This window comes from Artibeus jamaicensis, unplaced genomic scaffold (assembly GCF_021234435.1).
Source record: "Artibeus jamaicensis isolate MK-2021 breed Jamaican fruit bat unplaced genomic scaffold, CSHL_Jam_final contig_685, whole genome shotgun sequence".
Taxonomy (NCBI): domain Eukaryota; kingdom Metazoa; phylum Chordata; class Mammalia; order Chiroptera; family Phyllostomidae; genus Artibeus; species Artibeus jamaicensis.
The window spans coordinates 3,705,537-3,711,536 of NW_026521924.1; positions in this window are offsets into that span (position 1 = coordinate 3,705,537).

Consider the following 6,000-nt stretch of genomic DNA (forward strand, 5'->3'; position numbering starts at 1 on the left):
AAAGAAATCAACAAACAACAAGTGCTGGTGAGGTTGTGGAGAAAATGGAACCCTAGTACACTGTTGGTGGGAATGCAGACTGGTGTAGCCACTGTGGAATACAGTATAGAATTTCCTCAGAAAACTAAGAAGGAAACTGTCTTTTCATCTGGCAATCCCACTGCTGAGATTATACCCTGAGAATCCTTAAACACCAATTCAAAAGAACCTATGCACCCCAATGTTCATAGCAGCACAATTTACAATAGGCAAATGTTGGAAGCAACCTAAATTCCCCTCAGTAAATGATTGTATCAAAAAAACCATGATACATTTACACAATGGAATACTATGCAGCAAAAAGAAAGAAGGAGCTCCTACCCTTCACAAGAGCATGGATGGATCTGGAGTACATTATGCTAAGTGAAATAAGCCAGACAGTGAAGGACAAATACCATATAATCTCACCTATAAGAGGAACCTAATTAACAAAACAAACAAGCAAGCAAAATATAACCAGAGACATTGAAATAAAGAATAAACTGACAGTAATCAGGGGGAGGAGGGAAGTGATAATGGGGGAAATGGGAAGGGTCATCAAAGAAACTGTATAAAGGACACATGGACAAAGCCAAAGCAGGGTAGGATCAAAGGTGGGAGTTGGGGATGGGTAGGGCAGGGGGGAGTCGTGAGGGAAAAATGAAGACAACTGTATTTGAATAACAATAAAAATGAATAAAATAAAGAAACACATAAAAAAAACAGATGTTACCTTTTTCTTTGCTCTTCCTTTTTTCTTAGTTTTGGAATGGTTACTTTTCCTGGATATTGTATAATTTGGTAATAATATTGAGTAGAAACTAGAATCATGTAATAGTCCAGGCAAAGCCATGTAGGAGGGTGTCTGTTTGGTCTGACCATATCAATCCTGACTCATGCTATGGTGAGGGGTGAGATTTTATATATTATTTAGATGAAGTAAATATAAGAAGTAAAAAGAAGCATTGCAAAATGTGGTTTATAAGATTTTATTAATAAATAGTAGATATCTATTGTGGCTTTTGATCTTTTACTAAGTATTTTTGTGATTGAGTAGTATGTTTTCACTGTTAAAAATATGGAAAATTATAAAAAAAGAAAATTAAAATTATACATATATTTATCACATAAAGATGATCACTGTTAGCCTTCTGGTGTAGTTCTTTCCTGTTTATATACACACATGCATGCACCAAACACATATACATACTTCACATACCTATTTAGGCATTTTTACATAGTTTGGGGACATAATAGAAACCATATTGTGTATGGTGATTAACAATCTTCTAAAAGAAAACTTCTAATGGCTGCAATATATGATCTTATATAAATATATCATAACGTATTTAGCCTAACATCTATTTTCGAACACTTATGTTGCAAAAAATGTCCTTAATTAAAATAACATTAAGAGAGGTGTACCCAGTGAAATGAGTGCTTATATCAACAAAAAGGTGTATAAGAATATTCATAACAGCTTTATTCTTAATAGTCTACAGCTGGAAACATTCTGAATGTATATCAACTTTAGAGTGGATAAACAAATTTTGATATATCTATACTAATCATCAATGGGAAAGAACAAATCACTGGCCACTGCATGTTAACAATACAAATGATTCACACAGATATAATGTTTAATATAAAAAGTAGATACAAAGGAATACAATCTGTGTCATTCTATTTATATTAACAAGCAGAAATACTCTAAGGTGATGAAAGATCTTGGGAGGGGTGTAGACTGGGATAGGGCCCAAGGAAATCTTCAGAGTACTAGAAGTGTTCTATATTTTGAACTGTATGCTGGTACATATATATGTAAAAATTAATTGAGCTGGACACTTCATTTAAGACTTGTGTGCTTTCTGTAACTTGTACCTCAGTAAACAGATATGAGAATAACAATACTCTGTGATACATCTTTGAAGATAGGGTTTGACCACATCATTTATAAATTCCTTAGTATAAGGAATTCCTTACTTAGTACCCATGTGTGGCAGATAAAAATAGGGAGCGATATCTAGGAGTCAGGGGTCACAGCCCCACATCAGACCTCCACCCCCTGATCCAGGATTTCAGTGCCAGAAAGATAAGTCTCCATAACTTCTGGTTGTAAAAACCAGCAAGGATTGAGGCTGTGGAAGACAGAAACTTCTGGAGACCCAGGAAGTTCCTTTTAAAGCCACCCTGTCCACACACACACACACACACACACACACACACTTATTCAGACTTACTCCCTCTGAGCCTCAGTACCAGGGCAGGAGATTGAAAGGCACCAGAGGCATATGGGGAGGAACGGAATTTTCTGGCATCATGGCAACAGCTGGTGGCAGCTTTCTCCTGGAGAGAAGTGCTGGCAGAGGCCATTGTTCCTTTTTCTGAGCCCTCCCCCCACAGAGCCAACAGGTTGGCACCATATCTGAGACTCCATCAACCTAACTCACACTGTTTTCCCTGCCTTCGTAATTCCCTGAGGCTCCTCCCACCCACGTTTTAGGCTCACCCAACCTGTTTCCAGTGGCTTTTCAATATGAATGTCTTCTGTTGGGCCATACTTCAGACTTTCCTAAATTCTCTCAAACAAGCAGCAACTGGCTTAGGCAAGCCTCATACATCTTGCTGAATTGCCCCAGACCCAGCACAAGTAGCAGCCATCTGCATATCACTTTGTAGCTAATGTTGTGTGAGCCTGGACAGAATACAAGCAAGTGGCTGACCTTGGATGTGCCAACAGCAATCAACTCTCAGTGATAGGAAGAGGGTATACACAGCCCTCACAGTGGGTACACATTGAATATCCACTGGGATAGTAGGGGAGGATGTGCCAATGGGCCCTACAGGACATCTACTACATTAAGTCATTAAGTCAAGCCTAGGAGACAAGGTAGCTCTACATAATACATAAAAAAAAAAAACACAGGGAGGCTGCCAAAATGAGGAGACAAAATGAGGAGACAACATGACCCAAACGAAAGAATAGATCAAAATTCCAGAAATAAACAAAATGGAGAAAGGCAATCTATCAGATGCAGAGTTCAAAACACTGGTTATAAAGATGTTCAAGGAACTTAGTGAGGACTTCAACAGCATAAAAAATATCCAGGTAATCAACAGTAGAGTGGATGAAGCCTAGAATCAAATCAGCAATTTGAAACATAAGGAAGCAAAAAACAACCAATCAGAACAGCAAAAAGAAAAGGAAACCAAAAAATGAGGATAGTGTAAGGAGCCTTTAGGACATCTTTAAGCATAGCAATATTTGCATCATACAGGTGCTGAAAGGAGAAAAGAAGGAGAAAGAAATTGGAAATATATTTGAAAAAATAATGAAAGAAAACTTCCTTAATTTGGCAAAGGAAATAGACATGCAAGTCAAGGAAGCACAGAGAATCTGAAACAAGATATACCCAAAGAGGCCTACTCCAAGACACATTATAATTAAAATGCCGAAAGTTAAAGATAAACAGAGAATCTTAAAAGCAGCAAGAGAAAAGCAGTTATTTACATAAAAAGGAGCCCCCATAAGACTTCCAGCTGATTTATCAAAAAAAACCCAAAACTTTGCAGGCTAGAAAGGATAGGCAAGAAATATTCAAATTGTTGAAAAGCAAGACCTACAAACAAGATTATTCTACCCAGCACAGCTATCATTTAGAATCAAAGGATAGATAAAGAGCTTCCCAGACAAGAAAAAGATAAAGAAGTTCATCATCACCAAACCAGTGTTATATAAAATGTTAAGGGGTCTTCTTTAAGGAGAAGAAGAAGAAAAAAAATATGAACACTAAAATGGCAATAAATATATATCAACAAGTGAATCTAAAAAATGAAATAAACAAGCAGAACAGAAACAGAATCATAGATACAGGGAACATTTTAATGGTTGCCAGATGGGAGAGGAGCTTGAGGAAATGGGTGAAAAAAGGTGAAGGGACCAGAAAATAAAAATCGATAGTTACAAAATAGTCATGGGAATGTAAAGTATAGCATAAGGAATAGAGTAGCCAAAGAAGATGTATGCAGGATCCATAGAGATGGACAATGGTATGGGGATTGCCTGAGGGAGTAGGGGGTATTGGGTGGACGGAGGCAATGGGGGAAAATTGGGACAACTGTAATAGCATAATCAATAAAATACAATTAAAAATACTTCTTTTACCTTCTGTAACTTGTACTTCAATAAACAGAAATGAGAATAAGAATACTTTGATACATCTTTGAAGGTAGGTTTTGACTACATTCCTTACAAATTCCTTTATATAATCTTATACATCACAAGAAAATGCTATTTGGAATTAAACAGTACATTTTTTCCCAGAAGTCTTCTTTGGACTTCATGTAAGTTTCAACTTAATCCACTATTGAATATTTGAAATCTGAATTCAAAAGTCATTGTAATTAAAGATGACGTTCCATGACTGAAGTTTACAAAAAAGATTCACAATAGAATTCTTCATCTTGTAAAATTTTCTAGTGCAACTGAATTATGATACAATTATTAAGCAATTGTTTTATGTATTCAAAGATGTTATTAATTTATGGAGTGAGATAATATGCATCCCATAATTCATTAACTTTATATGTAAGTACTGCATATATTAGTCAGGTTTCTGCTGTGATAGTGTTGCTTAACAAAGACACCAAAATTTCAGTGGATTACCATAACAAACATTTTTTAAAAAAATTTTTTTTAATTTATTTTTTAAAATTGATTATGCTGTTACAGTTGTTCTATTCCCCCCTTCATTTCCCTCCACCCTCCCCCCCATCCCCACCATTACCCCCCTTTAGTTTATGTCCATGTGTCTCAAGTCCTTTAGGTTCTATATTTCCCATGCTATTCTTGCCCCCCCCCATCTATTTTCTATCTACTGCCTATGCTACTTATTTTCTGTACCTTCTCCCCCCATCTCCTCCTCCCACTCCCCTGTTGCTAACCCTCCTTGAGATCTTCATTTCTATGTTTCCACTCCTGATCTAGCTGTTCTTTTAGTTTGCTTTCGTTTTAGGTGTGGTTGTTAATAACTGTGAGCTTGTTGTTCTTTCACTGTTCATGTTTCTTTAACTTCTTTTTCTTAGATAAGTCCCTTTAACATTTCATATAATAAGGGCTTGGTTAATTCACACTCACAAACCTGAAAATCAGCACTGATGAAACTGATTTTGGCAGGTCCAGGATGGACTATGGTTGCAAGTTTGTCCCCCATGTCTGCACTCAAAGACTAAAGCTAACAACGGAACAACTACGTGGGGTTCATGGTGGAAAGAGGAAACTTTAAAAGGCCTGCCCCAGCCACACAGGCACATTCAAAGCTTCAGCTCATGTCACATCCACTTACGTCCTATTGGCCAAAGCACTATGGTTAAGCCCAACATCAGTGCATTTGGGGATGTGGAAGACGGGTGAGTACACTGCATCTTGTATTAATTATTACTGCTGTGTAATAAATAATTTTAAAACTTATTGCTATAAAACTATTCAAATTTATGATTTCTTACAAGTCTATAAGTTGATTGGTGGCTTTATTCATCTAGGCTGGTCTTACTCATGCACCTGTGGTCAGTTGGCAGGTGGGCTGGGGACTGGTTTATCCAGGGTCACCTTAACTCTTTTCCATGTGATGTCTCATTCTCCAGCAGGCTAGCTGGGACTTGTTCTCATAATTGTGGCAGGGTCCAAAAGAGAATAGAAACCTAGAAGCTCTTGAGCCTAGGCTCAGAACATATACAATGTCACTTTTGCTAAATTCTGTTGTCTAAAGACTGAGCTGGGCTCAAAATGTGAGCAATGTGGCTGCACCACGTGATGGGAAGAGCTGCAAAGGCACATCGCAGAGACTATAGATAAAGGGAAGAACAGGAAATTGTGACTGGCTTGGTAATCTACCATACTGACTATAGTGCAGTTTGTAAGGGTGAAGAGGGAAGGAAAATCTGGATTTTATTATTTATTTATTTAAAATTTAATTTATTTAT